Source organism: Schistocerca serialis, chromosome 2 (genome assembly GCF_023864345.2).
Source record: "Schistocerca serialis cubense isolate TAMUIC-IGC-003099 chromosome 2, iqSchSeri2.2, whole genome shotgun sequence".
In the NCBI taxonomy this organism is placed as follows: Eukaryota; Metazoa; Arthropoda; class Insecta; order Orthoptera; family Acrididae; genus Schistocerca; species Schistocerca serialis.
In genome coordinates, this window is record NC_064639.1 from 822127997 (window position 1) to 822154290 (window position 26294).

The following is a 26294-nucleotide window of genomic DNA, read 5'->3' on the forward strand; positions in this document are numbered from 1 at the left end:
GCTTTCCCCATTAAATGTTCAATGAAATAAAATTTTAAAATCTTTCTTCTGTTGTCTGATATGCCAAAATATTTGGAGAATTCAATTTAATTCACAGTTCTCTTAAAAATTTATTCATCATGGAAATCGTTAGAAATTTTGTAAGTCCTTTAATCCCTGTGTTCAGAGTGGTTGTATCAGTCCCTGAATAGAAGTGATTTTCTTGTGTCATTATTGAGTAATTTAAAATTTTGATGGAAGTTTTATCAACTGTCAACTGTTATGAATCTCAAAATTAGATTCTGTTACATTCCACAGAATTTCAAAAATATATAGCATATGTCAAGCACCTGTAATTTTTGATGTTTATTAATTGAACTCAACTTTACAAAAATTGTCTCAACAACAAAGCTTCCCTTATTAGTACAGAATGACTATTTTCAAATGTCGCTGGAGAAAAGATAAATAAATATTTCAATTATTTCTCTCTGGATCATATTCTCTTTCTATATTCACACCAACAAATGGTAGAAATTCAACATTTTATTTCGTTTTTTAAAAATTATATACAGGTCTGGAAATAGTTCCAATTAAATACTCTTTCCTTGGCCTACAATTATCCCTTATATTCAATGTTTATGTGAAAGCACAACACTGAAAATATGAGCACCTTTTTACTACAGAGTATATGAAGTTGATAATGATAATATCCTTAATTATAATCTATTTATTAAATATAAATTAATTTTTTAGGTAAAATTCACTAATATTAGTTAAAACTCTGTTTCAATTTATCACAAAATCAAAGATGAGATTTTTATTTATAAGCAGTTTATTAGACAAAACTTAGTTTTTCTGATGAAATTAATCGATTTTTAGTTAAAATCTGTATTTCAGTTTGTTACAGAGTTAAGAGCAGCACTATATTAAATGTTTTCATCATAAATCAATGAATGGAAAATAGTGCTAAATGTAAATTACAAAGGGTAGGTTGAATTCATTAAAAGTTATGAAGAACTAAAAGATATTTGTATGAAATTTATAAATACGAACTCTTGAAGCTATAACAAGAAAGCATGTAGTTCAGATGAAAGAAAGTAAAAGGTCATAAAACTGGTTGTAAAAGTAACATAATGTACATGATAGATAAATTTGGAAGAAGTTCTGCTTCTAAGATATGTGTAAATCGAAATGCTAAAAGGTATTAAATTTTCAGTTGTGTCATGTAACATATTAAATAAAAGAAGATGTTAAAAGTTGCAGTAAACGTAAAGAAACAAACAGTACAGCGAAATTAGATAAGAAAATAAATAACATCTACTCCTAAGAAATGTCAATTTCAGGAAAGATATAAGCAAAAAAATTGACATAGCCGTGATGATGGCTGCAAATTTATAAATAAAGGGGATGAATTTTCATTATAAGTCCACAATCATTGTGAATAAAACCACATAGGTTGCTTAATAAATGTCATTATTGATAACAGGTCTTGTGAAGCCTGGCTCACAAGCCATTTCCATCCAATGAGCACTTCCCCGTCTATCTATACTAGTGTAGTTGCGGGCGACAGGTTTGAATTATTAGTGACGATGATGGTTATTACAGTTTGCCATCTTTCTCACATGAGCCTGGCAACTAATTTTGTGGTCAGCCAGAGAACGATGGAGAACTTACTGACCTTATTTTCAAGTCTGCACGGTCACATTTTCGTCCAGCCCACTGAAAGAAATGTTCCTATTCTCTTTCTATTTAGCGTGATCAGGACTATTATAATTGAAGGTATAAAGTTTTAGTTCAAACATATATTGAGTAAAATCTCTCACGTACAACACTTTGAAATTCACTATGTTCAATTGACAGTAAGTCTTTCTATCCTAAATAGCACTTTTATCAGTTCAGAGGCGACCTCTACTGTAGTTCCTTCAAACTTGTCTTTCGCCCTGACTGATAGTATTCTATAAAGATTCAAAAGAAACGCTCTCCACAAATGTGGAAATAATATTCCTCCTGCCACCCGGATTTGTAATTATCAAGGACGGCACACTAGCAGTTACTTTAGAGGATTCTAAGCGACCCAGAATGCTGTACAGTCCCCGCGAGTTCACTATCTGTTTTAACTGCAAATAAGTGATTTGTCACAGTCCGTCTCTGAGTTCATCCAAGGCAGAGCGCAATTCAACGTTTAACAGACGTGGATCTCACAGTGGCTGAGTGCGAAGTGAACCTCTTCCCAACCTCTCAGGCTGTATTTATATAGGTGTCGCAGCGGACGTCCAAGGGAACATCTGCTGTCTACTGTCTTAAGACACGGCAGCAGCCTCAGAACGACTGATTTCTCAGACACGTAATCTTTAATAACATGGTTAAGAATTAATTCAGACTCTCTCAATTTTTTATGTATTTAGATAAGTTGTTTGAAAACACAGAAAAAATTTCAGCTTTCTTGATTAAAACTTCGCCTTCTGTAATTTTTATAGTGGAGCTTCGTCACATCTGAATCATATCTTTACTACAACTTTTATTGGCTGTTATTAATACTACGGCTTAAAATTTGGTATAGGTCTATTATTTAGTAGGTTTTATCATCCGCTGTAACCAAAATTCTCTATTACTAAAATTACAGATACTTAATCTACTACAAATGGGTATATTTTAGTTACAAATGTTTTTATTAAAATACTAAAAAACTGTAAGAGGTAGCTTAATGTGGTCTCTTAGTTAGATTTTTAGGGTGAACTGAAGCATAAAACAAATTTTACATTTCTAAATCCAATTGTTAGGGCCTTTCATTTGTCCTAAAAACATGGATTATGGTCGTAATTTTGGTTTTTAGCGTTGAATCTTGCACCACTTATTTATGAGCTCCATAGGCACCTTCTTACCAAATTCTGGCTTTCTAGCTTTGTTATTTAGTGCCACTTATTTTTCTCTTAAAATGGAATTTTTACATAAACTATCAAGTATAGGTACATAAAGACTTCATATTTGCAACATTATTGTAGTAAACTATATGTTAGCAAAGTTTTCAACATAAATTTTAACTTTTAATTTCATACTTAATTGTGGCGCAATACTTGCACACTACACGCAGACGCTATAAAGTGATGTGGCCCTACTAGCAGCGAACTGGGGTAAGTCCAAGCACACTCGCTCACCTTGTATCTCACACATGATATAGCGCTTGTTTTGCTTCACAGTGTTATCATGGCCTCACTGCAGCCTATGGTGCACTTGTTTAGTGGCAATTGAGGGGCACAACCTCTATTTGATTGTTTCCACAAACCACAGGGTCTCATACCTTTCAGATTTACTCTCCTTATTATTGTGCTATCGATTGGATTGGTTGCTACTGCAGTTATTATTCTGATTTTATTTCTTGTTGTTACTGAGGCTATTTTTTGAGTACAGTTCTCAAGAATATCTAGAGGAAAGAAGATGAAAGATGTGTTTTTCGTTAGGAGTGGAAAATTTAGTGTTTTTTCGTACATAATTCTGAAGAGATACGCCAATATCAAATATGTAAAAAATGCCTGAGTTAAAACAAAGGGAGACGAATGATGCAATTCAGTGGATGTGTTGAATTAAGGGGTACAAAATTCGCCTGAAACATCAAGCATTTAAGAAGAATTTAACTGCATCGTATGTGGCATACTTAAAATAAGCAAAAGCTCAGAAATTCTTTAGTAATGCCATACTCATGGCAGCAGCGACAACAGCAGTGGCCAAAGCATTTGGTTACGAAAAGTCGCTGAACATTTTAAAACAGCTGTTTTGCATGTAACACTTAAAAACGTCGAATTATTGATATGGGATATAGCATTAAAAAGAATCTAAACAATTTAGTTGAAACAGGAATACAGAGAAGTAAAATTTTCAGGATTTATATCCAGTACTGTAGAAGTCTTCAGTGAGTTTTGTAGTCATGTTAAAGATTTTAGGTCTCTAGATCAGATATTTACTTTAATAATACAATGAACATCACTCTTGGAAGTATTAGAACTGTTACCAGCCTGCTCGTTGCAGGTTTCACTAAAATCCTGCATGACCTTGTACCAGAAAGGTTAAAAATTTATGTTCATGGCAGTGCGGCACACCACATATTTTCGTAGCCCTGTAATTTAACTACGATAAACAGTGGGTAACACATCTGAGCACTTATTGTCACATTAAATGTTTGGAATGTACTAAATGAAGAATTTGCTCTGCCTAGGGGAAGTTAAAAGTATGTGCGGCTGTCACTGCAAACTTTGCCCATGCATCTTGTTGTTTTAGCAGCAGAGGCTGGCCATCCAATCCTTAATCACTGCCTTGCCTTCTGTGTGTCATTACTCCATGTGTATTCACTTGCATTCGCCCGATTCCGTCTCTACATGTTTATACACTTGACATAACTCAATGTTACACGCCTTTCATGTTACAAAATATTTGTTGCACTTTTAACCATTGTTTCCCAGTGTAATTTCCTAATTTAGTAAGGCACTTTATAGCAGCAAACTTTATCAATGCAGAATTGACTGTATGGTTCAATATATGATGGAACAATGCTCCAGTTATCACATGAAACAAATAATTGACACCTTACACACAACTTTTATATGTTTGTGAGTCCAGATAGTTTTCACAACAGCAGTTAGCCACAGTGGGACTCAATGAGACATGTGGTCACATACCGTAAGATTTCTCCTGATAATTCAAATGAAGATTGGCTGCCAACTCTGAGGGAGCAAACTTTATTCTACAGCTTGGTAGGAAAAGACTGCAGTTAAATTTTGGAACTTGAATTTATCTGAAATTTTTGTTTAAAAATGACTTTAATTTTTAAACCTGAATATTTATGTATTCTACATTACTTCTTTCTGAAAACTTAAACACAAGACTGATAACTTGTCTTGAATTTAATTGTAACAAATTCACTACTAATGAAAACTCTATTGCACAATGTGAGTAAAAAAGTTATCTTGTTCATAAAGACCTTAGGAAATGTGAACAAGAAAATTTACTTTAACTGAAACACCATATTCTCAGCAGATTTAAATAAGGAAAAAGACCATAGAATTTACTAACAATTCTGTAGCTCTGAGGGAACATCAACATATTGTAAAGATGTTTATGATAAGTTTTTTTCATAATTGTGTAGTTCTGAAATACATTTGTATACTCAAACTTATCATATAAATTTACTTGTATTTTCCAAGACTGCATCACACAATTAGAAATACTGAATGAGCTTTCTGACAATTCTGAAAACGGTTAACAAACCTAACAACTGCCTTAACTTGAGTATGTACACGTTGTGATGCTGTTGTTGAGATGGTGGAGGATGATTGTAAACTAGAACTATCTTTCCCTATCTAGCAATTGAGAGCTAATAAATTATTTCTGAGAGTCTGTGTATTTCATTAGCTGTTACTCCCATGGGTGCAGTGCAGTATGGGAGGATGTAAGTGCTGTAATTAAGCAACAATATTTCAGTAATATTGAAGAGAAATGTAAACTTTAGTAATCCTGTTAGAATATTTGGGAGGACGATGGTTCAATCCCGCGTCCAGCCATCCTGATTTAGGTTTTCCGTGATTTCCCTAAATCGCTCCAGGCAAATGCCGGGATGGTTCCTTTCAAAGGGCACGGTCGACTTCCTTCCCCGTCCTTCCCTAATCCGATGAGACTGATGACCTTGCTGTCTGGTCTTCTTCCCCAAACTAACCAACCTAATCCTGTTAGAATGATCAAGAATCAGACAAAATAACTAGCTACGTAAGCCTTCTGAATAATGTTTATCAATTGTGACTTAGGTGGGCACACATGTGTGTAGTGTAATGTAAAATTATTAAAACTGTCTTTACTCAAGTAATCAGAATATTTCCACTGTTGGTTTCCAGTTTTAGCTCAGTTACGATGATGCAGTGGTTTACCTAGAATTATCTCAGAAATTATTTCTTATGTTGACATGCTGCATGTAATCATGCATGCAGTGATGAGTATTTCCAAGGACTATGGATGATAGTCATCCAATAAAATAGTGCTTTATACAGATCTGGAAAACGGAAGAAAAATACTGTTCTGCAAGTTCAAACAGGACCGTATGATGGAAATTCCATAGTAGCATCCAGAAACCATCAATCAACATGACTTACGAACTACACCACTAAAATGTACATGGGTACCATTGAATGAAAATTGACATGATGGACCTTAGGTAATTGTCGATCTACATTTTGAAACTATTAACATATAAAAGCACTAACACTGACAATACAATCTAATTTAACTTTCCAAATGATACAAGATTTAGCCAAAGTGGTTCAACAATATCTCTACAAGATTACACATCTACTTTCCTCCAAATCGAATCACAATCCCTCCCAAAATTTATCTTTGTCTTTTTTCTCTCCACTCATGCATTGAGTAAAAAATCAGGTCCACAGAATCTCATGCTCTTGCAGTTGTAATTCACACACTTGTTGTATAACTGCAGACTGCCATGTTCAAACGAATCTCATTATCTTAAATTCATGCCCTCAGGCTTGGAATTGATTCAGCTACCACACAAACAAAAATGGTTGCATTGCTTAGTAACATCTATGATATGCTATACTGCCCTGCCATATAGGAGCAAAGTTTTAGTTTTTATATGAATTTTTTACCAAACTCTTCACATTTTCAGATTTCATAACTATTAAAATTTAAGGTAGTTCAGTACATTGATTACACGGATTGATACTCGTAATATGGATCTAAGAAAGCACGTGTTTCTGATGATTATCTCTATACAGTATTGAAGATGATTTGCATTTGTTTAGTATATCTCAGCAGAATATCTTCAACTGTTACTTGCTTTATTCTAAGGTTGTTTACATTGATGCACCATGTGCATGGACGTTGTATTTAAGAAATCTCTCCATTAGTGTACTTTTATCAGCTGGAAAACAAGGAAACTTGCTGCATATAGATTCCCTAACCTTGATTCCTAGTTACATGTTTGTTAGATAAACATATAATACGTTACTAACACAGTCAAAATATTTTTCAAAAATTTTGTTAAATAACTGACATGACTTTAATCAATTCAGATTAATGTTCTTGCATCAAATGTGGATTTCTGAGGCTAAAACATGCTTCACTACTTTGTATGGAAACTATCTTGGTGGAGCAACATACTACTCCTCTTAATACAAACACATCGATTTAATAATAAAGAGGTATGGATGATGACACAGCATGATGTCTCAAGGATGTTAATGTCTGTTGAGGATTAAGGCAGTATGCTCATCTCTTGGTACTTGATTGGATTGTTGGGATACAAGAACAGGAAGGACCCTTCATATGGCCTCTTCTACAGTGGTGGATTATGGACATGAAACATAGCGTGAAAAGAGTAGGTATCTGCCAAATAAGCACAGCCAGAAAAAGAAAGGGGTTAGCTCAAACATTGTTCAATATTCTGAATTTGTTCTGAACCCTGCAGATTGACAGTCTGAAGTTGTAGGAGTGGTACAAGTGATGCTTTTAAATGTATTTACCAGCTCATTTTGAGAACTGTTACCCATTGGTAACTCTAAAGGTTCCCTTAGATAAATTACAAAATAGAAGAAAAATTGCAGTGACAAAGCATGGTCCACTTCCAAGCTGGAAAAAAATGCATTGTTTTAGTGTTAAATGGGTGAGTGAAGACAGCAACAGATGCCTGGGCCAAATACATGTTTTATTGTTATTATATGAAAGCTAAAAGTATCTACGGTAAGGAAGCAGGAGCAGCCAAGGAGGCATATAATGTTAGGCTCATTTCTGAAACCACAAATTAATGCAAAGCAACCTGGAAACTGGTTAACAAACACAATAAAAGACTGATTGCTCCAATAAACGCTTGTAGCCCAGATAATGTTAACAGATGTTCTCTTCATGTTGTTAGGAATAATGTAGTTGAAGTACCAGATTTAGAAACTAATATTACAAACATTATAAGCATTAGCAACAGTTGCACCTTGAGTAAATGGAGGAAGTTGCTTCTAGAGGTCATAGTGAACAGATACATATGGCATGGTGTATGCTGTTCTAAAGGGTACTGCATCTGGTATTGCTTAATATTTAGCTGCTGTTATTAGCCAATGACATGAGGCTGGTGTTTTCCCAGGCTTCTTAAAACAGCCAAAGACAGTGCCAGTGCATAGTGAAAAGCCAACTATTATGTTATTTCAACGACAACAACCTCTTACTGTATAATTAACATGCATGTAGAAGAGGGAAATCTACATTTTTTGCAATACTTGATGTAATAACAAAAGTAATGTAAGCATTTGGAGAAAAGAACTGCATGGCTTTAATTCTTTGTGATCTAAGGACAGCATTCAACAATCTATTACATCTATCATAAGATACTGTTAGAAAAATTAAAATCTTATGTTATAAGTGTTGTCGTTTTTGAGACTCTGTCATTTTACCTAAGAGGCAGGCAACAGAGTGTTTGTATGCAGAGAGTGATGTCTCATGAAATAGCACTTGAACACAATGTACCACAAGGCTCTGTACTTGGCCGTCTGTTCTGTTTAATCTTTGTCAATGATTGGAGTTGTGATGGTTATACTCTGCTCCTTGTTGATAATGCAGCATGGGCGACAGGGCATAAATTCAGCTGAGGCACTAGAGGACACTGATATTTTGTTTGAAGTAGACGAAAAGTGGTTTAAAGTAAACAAAATGAAATTAAGTGAAGGTAGAACACAGAAAATACTATGCAGCCTTGGTGACTGTGGACTCATAGCCAATGTTGATAGTGCCACACTCCTAGGAATCACAATTGACAATGAGCTGACGTGAACCAAATAAACTGCACATGTGTGTCCTAAGCTCTAAAGGACAATTTATCGCCTCAAGAAGCTCAAATGTATGATAACAGCTCAGTACTAAATCAGAATATATCATACGATATTCCACTGTCACATCACAGATGGACTGCTTCTATGGGGATGAAAGTAATAACGAGTTACTCCAACAGAAGAAGGCTGAAAGAATAATATCTTCCAGCAAGAAATTAGACTTCTGTAGACACTTTTTCAAGGACTTCTGTAGACACTTTTTCAAGCAGTTGGGAATAATGACAGTGTTTACTCAGCATGTTTTCAACTCTCTTGTTTGTGTAAAAGAAGATCAAGGAACCTTCTGCAAGAGCCTAGATATTCGCAACAACAACACATGAAATAAGACTGACCTTGATAGCCCAAGATGTCGCTTAAATAAGACATTGGACCATTTTCCATCAGCAGCCCTGAAGATGTTCAGCCACCTATCACCAGATGTTCCAACATTGCAACTGAAGATATTCAGAGCTAGACTGATGCATGAGTGAAGGCTTCAGCTATGAAATTCTGTAAATGAATTTTTCTCCATTAATGACGTTGTGGACTGGTCATCATGTGACCGAACCGCCGAATCTTTCCATCAGTAAATGGGGTATGTTCTCAACTGACTCAGTTGTTTTAACCCCTCCACTGACGGAATGACCCGCTTCCTACTTCCGTATGTATAAAGCCAATACGGACTTGTAGCTGTCACGCCTTTGCGCTTACTGCTACGTATTTTAACCGTAAATAGCTCAGCCCTAATGGTAAGAGGTAGTAGTGAATTCACGTTATTAATCTTTGAAGACAGCACAGCTGCCACAAGCTCAGCTCACTTTTACTCCACTCCTACCCTCGCCATTGCACCACATTAACTAGGTGCTACATGGACCTTGCTAAATTCACTTGCGTATACATTTTTGACCGTTACTCGCCAGTATTTACCTAATGATTAGTACACTCCTAACCGGACTATTTCCCAAAGAGCTGTGATGATTGAACGGGTTCGATCCACGGCCTACAGTGCCCTACAGTTCACACAGTAACACTGCCTACCTGACCCACTTAACTTGGTAGTGAGCTTATGTATCCAATCACCACTGCTAGCAGCAGTGGATAATCCTATCAGCACGACGAGAGCAGCAGACTTACCGTCGAATCCTCCTGAAAATACTTATAACTACGGTCGCCAGCTCTGAAGGAGCAAAAGAATAAATCAGTTTTTTGGCTCGTTTCAAAGTGAAACGGCTTGAGTTGAATTTAAACTTAATTCTGAATATTACTATTTCTGATCATTGTAGGTGATTCTACAAAGCAAATACTCTCTCAATTTCTGTGAGTTGGCTTGGTAATTACCACCAAGACAACTTATGCAACTTAGGTTAACAAAATTCTATCCTTCAACTTATTTAATGATTTTGGATATTACTCTTTGGACAATTGATATAGAATTAGTTAAGTGACTTTACTTGAAAGGTTACTCAGAAAATTTTAAGTAACTATAAATAGGCGACTCATTCTGGTGTGACCATTGCTCTTTTCAACATTCTTATACGCTAAAGTATTCTACAACCAAAAGAATTGTAAATGAAAAAGGTGGTGGTGGCCTCAGTCTGATTTCACTACACTATGTTTCAGGTTACTACACTTTACAATGAACAACATGCGTCGTAATTTTACTCATTACTATATTCTGTCCTCTGCACTTGCACAAAAGAAAACTGGTATTCTCCTTTTACATGTATACAAAGTTCGACTTAACAATTGCAAGCAGTCTTGCCTTGGGTAGACATATCGGTGCTGGTGGTGAGATGCATGTGGCTAACGCAGCTCTTCACGCCTCATGCCCTCAATGGCGGCTGGAACTACGAGCTGTACCACTCGTATAAGCTACTGCACGTGCGCCATAAAATCTGGGCGCAGGAACTCTTACAATCAGCCCCAGTGGCATAGTGACGGCTTCGACAACCATTCGTCGCGTTCTACTCCACAAACGGCGACGATATTCTCCTCTTCGCTGTTGCACAATCACTTTTGCGTGAGCACAGTTATGCACGTCCGATCACATCAACACTCCCCAGGCCATTCCATTGTTCCGTCCCTGTGTCTCCAGCTACCTCTAGCTACGCTCGTATCACCAAGAGTGGGGGCGTTCCCCTACCACCTTTTCACCGAAATCATTTAGTATTTAAGAATATTTATATTTATTACCCTGGAGTTCATACCAGTCATAATAATTTACTACTAGCGCCTTATAACATTAAATCATACAGTAATAACTTATAATTACCAAGAAAAAGAATACATTTGACTCCGAGAGCTTAATGCATTGTCTGACAGGCAGCGCTAATTCCCAGTTTCGCCAATAGATGGCAACAGGGTGCACTCCCTGGCAGTCTCACACCAGCGCGCCCGTTTCCGACGCGCGGGCTCCAGATTACTGTCAGCCCACCATCATTTCAGTTCCGCTACAAACATGATACCATCACATGTGAAGCCATTAACTGGGAACATTTAAGGGCTGAAAATAGTTGTTTACAACGACTGTTTATAACACCAGTGCTATGTAATGCTTCTTGTCTGCTGTAGTAGCTTTAGTAGTGGTGTTAATACACAGTATAATAGCTAAGATGTGTCACAATCTGTTGGCTATGGCCAGTGAACGCTGTTGACTTAATAATAGTAATAGTAACAAGTTCTGGTATCGACTATTTAATTATTTTCGCCTTACAGTATCCATTTTAATACAACAGTTCAAACTGCAATCCTGCATTTATTTTACATATTACGTATTATTGCAAACTTGGTAATAAAGATTTGGAAATGGTATGTCTGCTAATACCAACTGAGACATTAGGGAAACTGTTTAACTATACACCAATCTTACTGTTCAAAATTTTGTTTATCTTAGCAATTATTCATATCCACGCTAACTGGAATTTGTTGTCCATGGAACAATCACAGCCACTTCACTTGTCAGAACCATGGAAATCACACTGTTTTACTTCTCGTAATATATGCAGTTACACATTGTTTTATGAAGAGAACATTTCACCAACTCACAGGAATCCCTTCAGTCTATGTGCTCATATTTCTGAATTAATTTACATGACACTGCATTGAGTTCATGTTACACTTTGTGTTATACAAGTACCACATTCAGCAGCTTCATTGGAAGTTCACTGATGTTTTTATTTTCTTTACTTATTCATGTGGACTTCTCTGATAAAGTTTCACATTTTGTTACCTATCCTTAACTTATATTAACTACCACCTCCGAATCTCTGGAGCCCAGATCAGTTTGATTTCTTTAACATTTACTGTGAATACACCATGCATAACCATATAGTTCAAGGATGGATCTCACATCATGGCCTTCACCCTGCCACCGACACTGGCTTAATTTATCTAGAAAGTATTTGAGGTTACAAGTGGACATGTTCATATTTTCAAAACTAAATATCAAACTCAGCTATGTCATTTATATTAAACCATTTCGGAAAATAAATCCACTCATGAATTCATCCCCCTTTAAAGCAAAATTATTAATGAAGATTAAATAAATTTTATTTTAATGAAAGAAAACTCTTAACTATACATACTACATACAACTATCATTTAAACTAAAAAATTTAAAAAACAACATTAGTCTAGCCTAAGTGCATTTGCTGCATAATATCCACACAAATATTATTTAACTATTGTCCTTAACAAATTATAGGCTTTTCATGTTATTTAAATACAATTATTCCTAATATTTCTTTATATCCTGGTATGGGAATAGCCCTCTTATTCTGTGAGCCTAGGATAAGAAGGATCTCAAATGGTCAAGCATATAATATTCGCAATTTTCAATTACTTTTATTTAATACTGACAATCTTGGATGGATATGGATTAGGACCTTCTCTCTGACTGTGAATCTCTGAGGCCAAATACAATATCGATCATATTCTGCCTTCCTCCTAATGATGCAAACAGTCACATTCACCAAGGCCTTCAGCACCTTGTCCTTCCACAGAATTCCTTCATTCTTTATCTTTAGCAAACTTGTCAGCCCATTCAATTTTCTCTTCCTTTCTGGACATTAATTCAACAGGAGTGAATAGTGGTTTTATGTGGCACATCATTCATTGTTTCCTCAAAATGCTTTATATGATCTATCCATGTTGTTTGTCTTGCATGAGTAGCTGTACATAAATCTATTGAGCTCCTGAAACACTTATTCAATTGGGCTTGCTTCAGGATGGTAATGTGATGATTTTGATTTCTGTTAACAGATGAAATTTGAAGCATGGTCTGATAAGTTTGCTCATGGGTTTCTCACACTCAGGATGTAACCAGTGAACTGTTTATCGATGATGACTACACTAGTATCTGTTTTGATGGAATAAATTTTAAGATGTTTGGTAAACACATCTATAAATCCTACAATGATTCTACATCCATCCCTACAGTGGGGCAACAGACTGCAAACATCGACTGACACTAGGTCCAGTGGTCTGTTAGGTAGGATGGAACGCAGTGATGCTTTGTTACTTCTAAATGACGAATATTATCCTTCATGCTGCCTGATTTCTCTTCGAAAATTTGTGAATACTGAAGGAGAATATTTGGCAGATGATGGGTTTGATCTGCTGCCAGTTGCTCTGACTCCATCAAATTCTGCTCTATCTTTTGGGCCACATCCAGTACATCTATTGTTTCAATTTGGAATTAATATCTGTGTCCAATTTTATTCTTTGCAATCTACTGAACCTTCGTCTTTTGGCAATATCAGCCACGTATTTCTTCCTTCTGTACTAAGTATATCTGGAATTCAGCTCTGTTGATATGGAACAACAATTTTCCTATGGAGAAGTCGATACATCCACTCATCTCCCAGATAGCTACTATGCCCAAAATACATTCTACTGTCAATCCTTCAACAAATAAGAATACACTTCTTTTGGCTGTTTTTCTTAGTGTGACATCTAACTGAACTTGCTTCCTTGATCTTGTGCCTACTTTTCCAATTATCTCGCTGTTATGTACAAAGAAAGCTGGGACTTAAACGTCATGTGCAAAAGATTTCTTGATGTATCATTCGCTGATGTCCAGCATCCAAAACAATAGGGACTGGAATACCTTCAACTACTGTATAAATTTCAGACATGGGTATTAACAGGTATTACTGGTCAAATTCTCAATATCTTGGCAGAGCTCTTCTCTCATATCTTTTCCCTCATTATATCTTAATCTATTTACATCATGGTCATAGCCCCTACTCTCTTTTACAGCCACTTCTCCAGTGTGTGTCGTATCACCATGTCGATTAACCTCATCTGTCATATCTGTAACTACAGGGCCTGTGACTGCCAATCATTGTGGCTTTATCTGTCATATGTGTAATTACAGGTAGCTGCAACTACCGTATATTGTGACTTGATGTAAGAGTTTCTGCCTCGGCCTGTGCTTGTCACTGCACATTGTTGCAATCAAACAATGTCTGTTTATTCTGGTATGTCGAGTAATAAGGATGGAATGTCTGGTCATTTCTGCTCAGACTATTCCTGCTTGATAGGAAATTATTTCCATTACAAAACGAGTTTTTTCTAAATCCATTTCCATGCTGGATTGTTGTTAGAACTATAAGGCACTGGTCAATTGAGATGATTATCATGCCCTGCTAAATGATTTTCACAACCATAGATCGCATTGTTACTATCGATATACACATGACTTGGTCTAGGCCTCAATCTCATATTATATTGTAAAACGTCTTTGGAATCGAGAAATGCTATGAACTCTTCTGAAAGATGTATTATTTTTTTCTCTGATGGCCACAGACAACTTTGTCTTGAAAATTCTCAAAATGTCTTTGTAAGTCATATGCTCATCCCAGTACCTTTATTTATTGAAATATTTTTCAAAGTAGCGACGTAGGCTACCATTCTTGTACAAAAAAAGCTCTAGACTGAAAACGTCCTTTCTTAACCTTTCTTTTATTCCACAAGACCAAAATGTGTTTAAAAACGTCTTATATCTAACGTTCAGGGCGCTCCATCTCCTTGTGTATACACAGAGACAAAACTAATCTTCTGAGATTCTATCCAAGACCCAGGCAATGCACCTGTAAAGCCACATATGAATACCACTGGGTTAACAGATTTCTTCTCTGATACAAAGGTTTGAAATTGTCTATGGCTGAAGAGTTCCTCCTCCATCAACATTTCTATATACAAACTGGTAGGCGGAAGAGACCCATGTCCTGATCTGATGTTACACTCATGTTGTGGGTACTTACTTGCTTTACTGTGTTATGACCCTGTGCCAGAGGTTTGTAGTGTATCTTGCTTTCTGAATACGGGTTGATAATTGTTAACAGCCTCCCAGCATTCTCCTGCAGCCTTCCTAGTAACCTCTACAGATTCCTTGGTTGTAGATCGTCACCAGACAAAGTTTGATCTCATTTGGTTTTTAATCAGACTCCTATCAGGTAGGTTGTCAGCTGAAGTATTCTCTAGCGCGTCCCTCACTGTTTCATCTACATGCCAAGTAACCTGTTCTTCCTTTGTCCTCGCCCATTTATCGATTTCTTTTGAAAAATACATTTTATGTTCTTGGAAGTGTTCCCTGACTTTACCTTATCTGCTGTTTTAGATAACTTAGCAGCCATTTCTTCTGTAACACTTTATTTCGTATTCAGACAAGTCATTTTGGTTTCAAGCTTTTCAATAATATCAGAGAATTTTTCCTGAGTCTTCCTTACGTTAGAAAGTTCCTTCACAAGATGACCTTGCTTCCAAGTTAACTCTTCAGTTTGAGTTTTCATGCTTGCCTGTGCCTGATCCATCACATTTGTTGCTGAGCAGTATTTGCTGCCTGCTTTCCCATTTCAGACTGAGCCTTGACTAATCAGGATGTCCTTGTACCAATAAGCTTAAATGTTGCCTAATAGCTACTAATGGATCTGCTTTTGCTTGACTACAAACATGCAGATTAACTACAATTTCCGTGAGTGTTACCGATTGTACCTTGTCTTGTTGAAAGTTCTGTACAACATCCTCCAGGACATACTGTACATTTTCTCATGATATAGACTGTGCCATGTCCTCAAGTACTGGCTGTACACTATCTTCAGAGCCAAACTACATATTAATTTACTGTTCTGAAAACATGTAGAATTTCGCCCTTGTGTTAGCCATTCCCTGCTTGACCTTCTTAAATTATTGGAACAAGATCTTACAATTATAACAAATTCCTATCTTAACTGCACATAGGAATCACACACACACACACACACAAATATTTTACACACTGAAAGCTCTTATAAGAAACACAACATTAACTACTATTACTACCTGTAGGAATTACTTAAGCACCTGGACAGTATAGACTAATCTACACCCAAAAAGTTTAAACATTGATTCTAGTGCCACTTGATGTAGAGAAAAAGAGAGTAAACTAGTCAAGCAGCACAGGGGGCATGAAGAAAAATACTGTGTGAGCCTGCTTAAATTTAGTGTCGCAGCAGTATGAAACGCTCATGTGAGGAACAGAAAAAGTGTCTTTTGGCAAGTCAGCTCCACAAAGGTAGTTCACGAAACAAAAATTACAAAATTATCTTATAACAAATCTATAATACAATAGAAATTATTATTAGTGTAATAAAAACACTACATAGGCCCTGTCACTTTTCCAGCAACTAAGAGCTAATAAACTACTTCTGAGAATTTGTTTCTTCTAAGGGTGAAGCATGTAAATTTTGTTCGTATCTGACAATTAGAAAGTGGTGTAATTAAGCAGTCATCTTTCATTACTACTAGAACAGAATTCTAAACTTTAGTAATCCTATTAGAATAGACATGAATCAGACAGAGCACCTAGCTACATAAACCTCATGAGTAATGTCTGTGAGTTGAGAAACGCACATGTGTGTACAGCTTAGTGTAAAATAATTAAACCTGTCTTCACTCAAGATAATCAGAAAATTTGCACTGCTGGTCTTCTTGGCAGAGGCTAGTACGAGCTCAGTTACGATGATGCAGCAGCTTATCTGTAATTATCTCTGAAATTACTTCTTCTGTTCAACACAGTACAGAACCATCTGCATGCAATGATGAATATGGGCTATGGAAGATAGTTACCCAATAAAATACTGCTTTCCTTCTAACTTAAAACGGAAAAAACAAATGTTCTGAAAATCGGAACAGAAACATGTGATGTAGGTTCTTTACTAGCATCCAGAAACAATCGATCCACATGACTTGCGAACTGCAACACAGAAGTACATTAAAATTGTCATGATGGACCTTTGGTAATTGATCTATATTTTGGAACTTTTTACGTAGAAAACCACTAACACTGACAATATAATCTGAGGAAATAATTTCTAACTTCCTGAACAATACATTATTTCGCCAATAGCAACTCAACAATGTCTCTCCAAGATTTAATTTCTCTCCTAATATGTGTACTTACCTCCAAGTCTAATCTTAATCCTCCCCAAAATACACCTTTGTTCTCTTTTTCCCTCCCCTCACGCCCAGTGTAAAACATCAGGTCCATAAAGTTCCATCTCTCGCAGTCAGAATTCATACGTTCACCATAACTTGTGGTACGCAACATTCAGACAAACTTCTTTGTATTAAGTTCGTGTATTCAGGGGAAACGACTTTTTATCACACAAACAAAAATAGTCAAAATTCTTTAGTGCTATTATAACTCATGTCTTCACATCTCAACATCGGTTAACATAATTATAACAAGACCTTGTGCTGATTGATGCTATTACCAGCCTGGTAGCCACACCCAACTTTGTCATCAATTTTGCTTTGGAAAACCTTACATGCCCCAACTTACGTAATGGAGATGAATTTTTCCCATCATCTGCTGCTGTCATTTCTAATACTAGGGACGGTTGCACTAATTCTGAATTCCCAACATTACTAATGAGAAGAAGGAACTCGACTCTAATTTGCACCTTCTGCCCACCTATCTGCATCTGTCTTTTTCACTATTTGCATACGGCTTCACGTTCCAAGATCAATGTGTCCAATGAAAGGAGAACCCAAAGTGGCTTTCTTTCTTAAGTGCGTTTACATTACCTTGCTGATCGAAAACTATTAAACCTGAGATGGCGTCAAGCAGTTTCTTTTACAGGTTAACAGTTAATGAAACTATTAACATTTATTGCATTACAGACTTTCATTCAGATAAGTTGTATGGCATCGCTTTCTAAATATCATGGTTTCCCCTGAATACGAATGTACTATTGGTATGAGAAATTTCTCACAGAATTTGCTCATAATATATGAAAAGTTTCGAATATAAATTTAGGTTATGTTACAAAATGATCTTAAAGAAGAAGAGTGCAGTTTACAAAATGATCCCTTCATGCTGTCCAGACCAAGAAAGGTGCTGCAAATTTTGAAGTTATGCCACAAGATCGCTACCCAAAACTCGCAGATGTACCTGCGAAAATATTCTTTTTTTTGGATCAGTAACATTTGTGAATATATTTCTTCAACGAAGTACATCAAACCTCATCAGTGTGATGCAGTGACCAATGAATCGTTGGAGCACAAACTTCGTTGCGCTACAGTGCAAACTGAAATCGATATTGCAGAACTTGTGAAGACCAAACTAAAAAAAAACTATCCTAAATATTTAAATACCTCATTAATATAAATACAAGAGTTTGAGATAAGTAACTAAATAAAAACGAAAGTTTTAGTAGTTTATGTCTCATGACACTTACATATAGGGATCAGGTAAGTCTCACGATTAATGACGACTGACATGGGGCTCCCACAACCGTATATCCCAAACCCATTTCCCAATACCGCTTTGGTTGGTCTGGTAAACACATCAAAATTGATTTTGGAAATTTATTTCTATTTGTCAGTTTTCCAATTCCGCAATAGATTCTCGCCCCCATGCAAAGGTGCACGGCCGTTAGGTTCCGTCTTGTTTTTAAAAATTTTCGGCTGATATGGACAGAGCGGCTTTTTACACAGTAAAGGATAAGTTAAAATATTAAACTGAATTTGATTACACCTCGTCTAATTGAAGAGAAATAGCGATTGTGCTGACTAAACCAGGAACTGTAATTGCTTTTTTCAGGCGCACATGAACTGGGCTAGTAAATCTCCTTCAGACCTTAACACAATGAAAAAATATTTCCGAAATTCGCTTTAAGTCGCATGTAAACATAGTGACAATCATCTCTGCATGTAGCCACACTGCTGTGTCAGGGCCAAGGCACCGCCATATTTGAAGCCAACTGAAAACGGAGCCATCATGCGCTGACTAAACCAGAAAATATAACCGCTTTTTTCAGGCACATATGAACTGGGCTAGCAAATCTGCTTCAGACCTTAACATGTAAGCCTGCCGGGGTGGCCGAGCGGTTCTAGGCGCTACAGTCTCGAACCGCGCGACCGCTACGGTCGCAAGTTCGAATCCTGCCTTGGGCATGGATGTGTGTGATGTCCTTAGGATAGCTAGGTTTAATTAGTTCTAAGTTCAGAAGCTTGAACGTGGTAGGGAAACTAGAAAATCTGAAAAGGGAAATGCAAAGGCTCAATCTAGATATAGTAGGGGTCAGTGAAGTGAAGTGGAAGGAAGACTAGGATTTCTGGTAAGATGAGTATCAGGTAATATCAACAGCAGCAGAAAATGGTATAACAGGTGTAGGATTCGTTGTGAATAGGAAGGTAGGGCAGAGGGTGTGTTACTGTGAACAGTTCAGTGACCGGGTTGCTCTAATCAGAATCGACACCAGACCAACACCGACAACGATAGTTCAAGTATACATGCCGACATCGCAAGCTGAAGATGAACAGATAGAGAAAGTGTATGAGGATATTGAAAGGGTAATGCAGTATGTAAAGGGGGACGAAAATGTAATAGTCATGGACGACTGGAATGCAGTTGTAGGGGAAGGAGTAGAAGAAAAGGTTACAGGAGAATATCGGCTTGGGACAAGGAATGAAAGAGGAGAAAGACTAATTGAGTTCTGTAACAAGTTTCAGCTAGTAATAGCGAATACCCTGTTCAAGAATCACAAGAGGAGGAGGTATACTTGGAAAAGGCCGGGAGATGGGGGAAGATTTCAATTAGATTACATCATGGTCAGACAGAGATTCCGAAATCAGATGATGGATTGTAAGGCGTACCCAGGAGCAGATATAGACTCAGATCACAATATAGTAGTGATGAAGAGTAGGCTGAAGTTCTAGACATTAGTCAGGAAGAATCAATACGCAAAGAAGTGGGATACGGAAATACTAAGGAATGACAAGATACGTTTGAAGTTCTCTAACGCTATAGATACAGCAATAGGGAATAGCGCAGTAGGCAGTACAGTTGAAGAGGAATGGACATCTCTAAAAAGGGCCATCACAGAAGTTGGGAAGGAAAACATAGGTACAAAGAAGGTAGCTGCGAAGAAACCATGGGTAACAGAAGAAATACTTCAGTTGATTGATGAAAGGAGGAAGTACAAACATGTTCCGGGAAAATCAGGAATACAGAAATACAAGTCGCTGAGGAATGAAATAAATAGGATGCGCAGGGAAGCTAAGACGAAATGGCTGCAGGAAAAATGTGAAGACATCGAAAAAGATATGATTGTCGGAAGGACAGACTCAGCATACAGGAAATTCAAAACAACCTTTGGTGACATTAAAAGCAACGGTGGTAACAGTAAGAGTGCAACGGGAATTCCACTGTTAAATGCAGAGGAGAGAGCAGATAGGTGGAAAGAATACATTGAAAGCCTCTATGAGGGTGAAGATTTGTCTGATGTGATAGAAGAAGAAACAGGAGTCGATTTAGAAGAGATAGGGGATCCAGTATTAGAATCGGAATTTAAAAGAGCTTTGGAGGACCTACGGTCAAATAAGGCAGAAGGGATAGATAACATTCCATCAGAATTTCTAAAATCGTTGGGGGAAGTAACAACAAAACGACTATTCACTTTGGTGTGTAGAATATATGAGTCTGGCGATATACCATCTGACTTTCGGAAAAGCATCATCCACACAATTCCGAAGACGGCAAGAGCTGATAAGTGCGAGAATTATCGCACAATCAGCTTAACAGCTCATGCATCGAAGCTGCTAACAAGAATAATATACAGAAGAATGGAAAAGAAAATTGAGAATGCGCTAGGTGTCGATCAGTTTGGCTTTAGGAAAAGTAAAGGGACGAGAGAGGCAATTCTGACGTTACAGCTAATAATGGAAGCAAGGCTAAAGAAAAATCAAGTCACTTTCATAGGATTTGTGGACCTGGAAAAAGCGTTCGACAATATAAAATGGTGCAAGCTGTTCGAGATTCTGAAAAAAGTAGGGGTAAGCTATAGGGAGAGACGGGTCATATACAATAGGTACAACAACCAAGAGGGACGATCAAGAACGAAGTGCTCGTATTAAGAAGGGTGTAAGACAAGGCTGTAGCCTTTCGCCCCTACTCTTGAATCTGTACATCGAGGAAGCAATGATGGAAATAAAAGAAAGGTTCAGGAGTGGAATTAAAATACAAGGTGAAAGGATATCAATGATACGATTCGCTGATGACATTGCTATCCTGAGTGAAAGTGAAGAAGAATTAAATGATCTGCTGAACGGAATGAACAGTCTAATGAGTACACAGTATGGTTTGAGAGTAAATCGGAGAAAGACGAAGGTAATGAGAAGTAGTAGAAATGAGAACAGCGAGAAACTTAACATCAGGATTGATGGTCACCAAGTCAATGAAGTTAAGGAATTCTGCTACCTAGGCAGTAAATTAACCAATGACGGACGGAGCAAGGAGGACATCAAAAGCAGACTCGCTATGGCAAAAAAGCCATTTCTGGCCAAGAGAAGTCTACTAATATCAAATACCGGCCTTAACTTGAGGCAGAAATTTCTGAGGATGTTCGTCTGGAGTACGGCATTGTATAGTAGTGAAACATGGACTGTGGGAAAACCGGAACAGAAGAGAATCGAAGCATTCGAGATGTGGTGCTATAGACGAATGTTGAAAATTAGGTGGACTGTTAAGGTAAGGAATGAGGAGGTTCTACGCAGAATCGGAGAGGAAAGGAATATGTGGAAAACACTGATAAGGAGAAGGGACAGGATGATAGGACATCTGCTAAGACATGAGGGAATGACTTCCATGGTGCCAGAGGGAGCTGTAGAGGGCAAAAACTGTGGAGGAAGACAGAGATTGGAATACGTCAAGCAAATAATTGAGGACGTAGGTTGCAAGTGCTACTCTGAGATGAAGAGGTTAGTTAGCACAGGAAAGGAATTCGTGGTGGGCCGCATCAAACCAGTCAGTAGACTGATGACCAAAAATAAAAGTTCTAGGGGACTGATGACCTTAGAAGTTAAGTCCCATAGTGCTCAGAGCAATTTGAACCATTTTGAACCTTAACATGTAAACACTATTATAACTCATGTCTTCACATCTCAATATCGGTGAACATAATTATAACAAGCCCTTGTGTTCATTGTGCCTTTACCCGCCTAGTAGCCACACCCAACGTTCGCCATCAATTTTGCTTCTGAAAATTCGCTTTTCGTCTTTCGAAAGACGCATGTAAACATAGTGACAATCATCTCTGCATTTAGCCGGCACTGCTGTGTCAGGGCCAATATAGGCTGGCCAAGGTGCCACCATATTTGAAGCCAACTCGTAGTCGTTATTTTTCACAATGTCAGGTTGCGAAATACTAGTATTCTGCGAGCAACGGATCGTATGTATGTTTTTGTTGTACAATAACGTTTGCTGCTGCCACTCAAAGAAACAACGCACTTCGGGAAAAGATTGCGATAGTAAAGTGCGTTTGCCATGTAGTGAGTCATCCTAAGCGTGATATTTGCGATGTGCGAGATTCTGCATTATTTTCGTGACTTCACTGTGTTGTCAACAGGCGTACTTTTGTAATTACGGATGTATCTTCCCGTTTAGATAAAATCGAATTCGTTTATTACTTTTATATGCGGTTATTCTACTTCTCACTTGAATGACATTTCATGCTTTGAAATACTGCGTTGCTTATTTAACAGAGGTACATTCAACACATCATTTGTATATATAGTAAAAGCAAATTATGTGTAAACAAACGTGCTTGTAACAATTAATTGTCGTCGTTATTAAGGGGAATTACATTTACGTAGCCAGAATTTCTGTTGTAGCGTTATGCCGCTTTCTGGGGCTTAGAGCAGTAGTAATGAAAGCCAGGACTCATGTTTTATGACATTTTGCGTTAGGATATTTGTTTTTCGGAAAAGAGCAATTGGAAAATACTGTACGATCAATTCATTCAGGTTGAATATTAATACAAGGGTGTATCCTGGTGCATGATTCAACACCGTAGCTGAGTGAACAGCGCACCAGCTTGTCATGCCGGGGGGACCATGGCTCGATTCCCAGGTGGGTTGGATATTGTTTTCCGTTCAGGGACTGGGTGCTTGTGTCGTCTTCAACATCATCATTTCATCCTCATCGACGCACAAGTCACCAAAGTGGCGTCATCTCAAAAGGCTTCCACCAGGGGATCAGGTCTACCTGGCAGGAGGTCCTCGCCACACGACATTTCACCATAAATCCGATGTCAACCTCCTACTGTGATTGTATAAAAGCCAGTATTACTGTTCAACAAGCAAAACCCTTAATGTGAAAGTTACAGGCTTTCAAGGACAGTTTGACAATGGATAAAAATAAACGTTGTGCACTGGGCTAAAAAAACAAATCTCTACTGACAATTTAATATTTCTGTTCTAAAGTTAATAGGAATAAAGAGGAAGGAAATAAAATGCGTTTAGCAAGACCGCTACGGTCGCAGGTTCGAATCCTGCCTCGGGCATGGATGTTTGTGATGTCCTTAGGTTAGTTAGGTTTAACTTGTTCTAAGTTCTAGGGGACTAATGACCTCAGCAGTTGAGTCCCATAGTGCTCAGAGCCATTTTGAGCCAAAATGCGTTTATCATACACACTAATTGACAAGTTTAATACTGAATAGTGCTCTGTTACCTAGACCTACAGTTATTTGACAGTAAAATGTAGCTGAGACTAAGCATCTACATTAAGCAGACCAATTAACAAGAAATGCCATCATTGCCCTATAAACAATAATAAGTGTGTGCACTTGTCATATCTGTTTCCGTCTGTCTTTAACTGATTTAGTTTTGGGTAATTTCCAAGAATGATTGCCTATCGAACGCGTGGGCTCCTAACGATAAACGTTGAACGTGCGATTCGATGTCGACCATACGATTCTGGTGGCGTGAGTTATGGATATTCACTAGAGCAATGACAAAAGATGAACAATTATTAATTTATAGTTAATAACAAATGAAAAGTACGAGTAGTAACGTTACTTACTTTACTCGCCAGCCACGTCTTATTTGTGCACTATTACTCGTGTTCTGTAAGCTGCCAGCAGCAATTCTTTTTCCCATAAGCTGTGTACTCTCTTGCTATGTCAGTCAGAGATAGCAGGAGAGTATCAGTAGGGTCAATTTTTCCAGGCAACCTCAAGTTGTAGAAATATAGATATCGCAAGAGGTATAACTTTCCACGCTATATAAACGAGGAAATAGATTTCGTCATCTGAGGCTCTCGGCACTCGAAACTGCAATGCTTTCGTTTATTGCTGTTCACACCGAAAACGATGAAATACGTTCCCCTGGCAACGCACTACACGTTTACCATAATTCGCGCCACTAGAATCCTATGGTCGACATCGAGTCGCACGTTCGATATATATCGTTAGGAGCCCACGCGTTCGATAGGCAATCATTCTTGGAAATTACCTAGTTTTGCATAAATGATGTAATCTAAAAATGAAGTACTGTAATATTTTAAGAACAGCTTTTCAGAATAGTCTAATAACATTCCTCTCCAGATTCAGAGGAAACCGTTAGGTGATCAAGCCCAGCAAATGAACTCGGTCTCTGTCCCAACAATCTGAATGCATCAATATACTGTGTGATCAAAAAGTCAGTATAAATTTGAAAACTTAATAAACCACGGAATAATTTAGATAGAGAGGTAAAAATTGACACACATACTTGGAATCACATGAGGTTTTATTAGAGCAAAAAAAAAAACACCCCATATTGCTAGACGCGTGAAAGATCTCTTGCGCGCGTCGTTTGGTGATGATCGTGTGCTCAGCCGCCACTTTCGTCATGCTTGGCCACCCAGGTCCCCAGACCTCAGTATGTGCGATTATTGGCTTTGGGGTTACCTGAAGTCGCAAGTGTATTGTGATCGACCGACATCTCTAGGGATGCTGAAAGACAACATCCGACGCCAATGCCTCACCATAACTCCAGACATGGTTTGCAGTGCTGTTCACAACATTATTCCTCGACTACAGCTATTGTTGAGGAATGATGGTGGACATAATGAGCATTTCCTGTAAAGAACATCATCTTTGCTTTGTCTTACTTTGTTATGCTAATTATTGCTATTCTGATCAGATGAAGCGCCATCTGTCGGACATTTTTTGAACGTTTGTATTTTTCGGTTCTAATAAAACCCCATGTCATTCCAAGCGTGTGTGTCAATTTGTACCTCTCTATCTACATTATTCCGTGATTTATTTAGTTTTCAAATTTATACTGACTTTTTGATCACCCGGTATAAACTTAAGAGAAAATTATTCTATACTACTGACGTTTGGTAATTCCTTAATACCCTTTCTGCGACTTTTAACATACACTGTGCACAATTTATGATTAGAAAAAACACTTTCACGTAAGATTTCGAGAACTAAACAAAGATTCTGTTCCATCAAAGATATATGTACTAGTAATGTTTATATAGGTCGTTGTGTGCGGAATGTGCTGTAACAAGATATGGCGGCCAGTGCTGCTTGATGCTGCCACCCAGAGCGATGTTAACACATAGATAGTCTCTCTATGCTGATTATGAATCTCTTTGGTCGAGGCCATTATGACACTACATAAAACGAATTGGAAGGTGGGGGGGGGGGGGGGGGGGAAGAGAATTCGCTAGAGGAGTATGACTCGTGAGCCAGGCTTGATTTATTATCTCATTTTGGCTTTCCATCATCAGCTTGAAGCAGAGACCTACTGTTATCACTGCTTATGGTTCTAAATGTGCAGCAAACTGGCTTTACTGCCGCACCCACACACTATAGAAAAGGAAGAGGCTTGGTAATGGGAATGGACGAGAGTTGTTTTGTCAGTGACATTATTTTGTTTTACCGCACCTGGCTAGACGTTACAAACAAACTCGTGTCTTCAATGTACGATCTGGCATGTTGCACTAGTGGTGCAGCTGTATCACTAATCCTGGAGGGTACACACTCTGATGATAAACACATTGCACGACAGTGTGAACTGAGTGAAACCAAGATAGCGTCGCTGAACAGTCGGTTTCTGGTGCGAGCCAAGGAGCATCGCGTCTTTTGTGAATGGATGGAAGACACCACAAAACATACGAGTTAGTGAGACTTTGCGTACGCATTT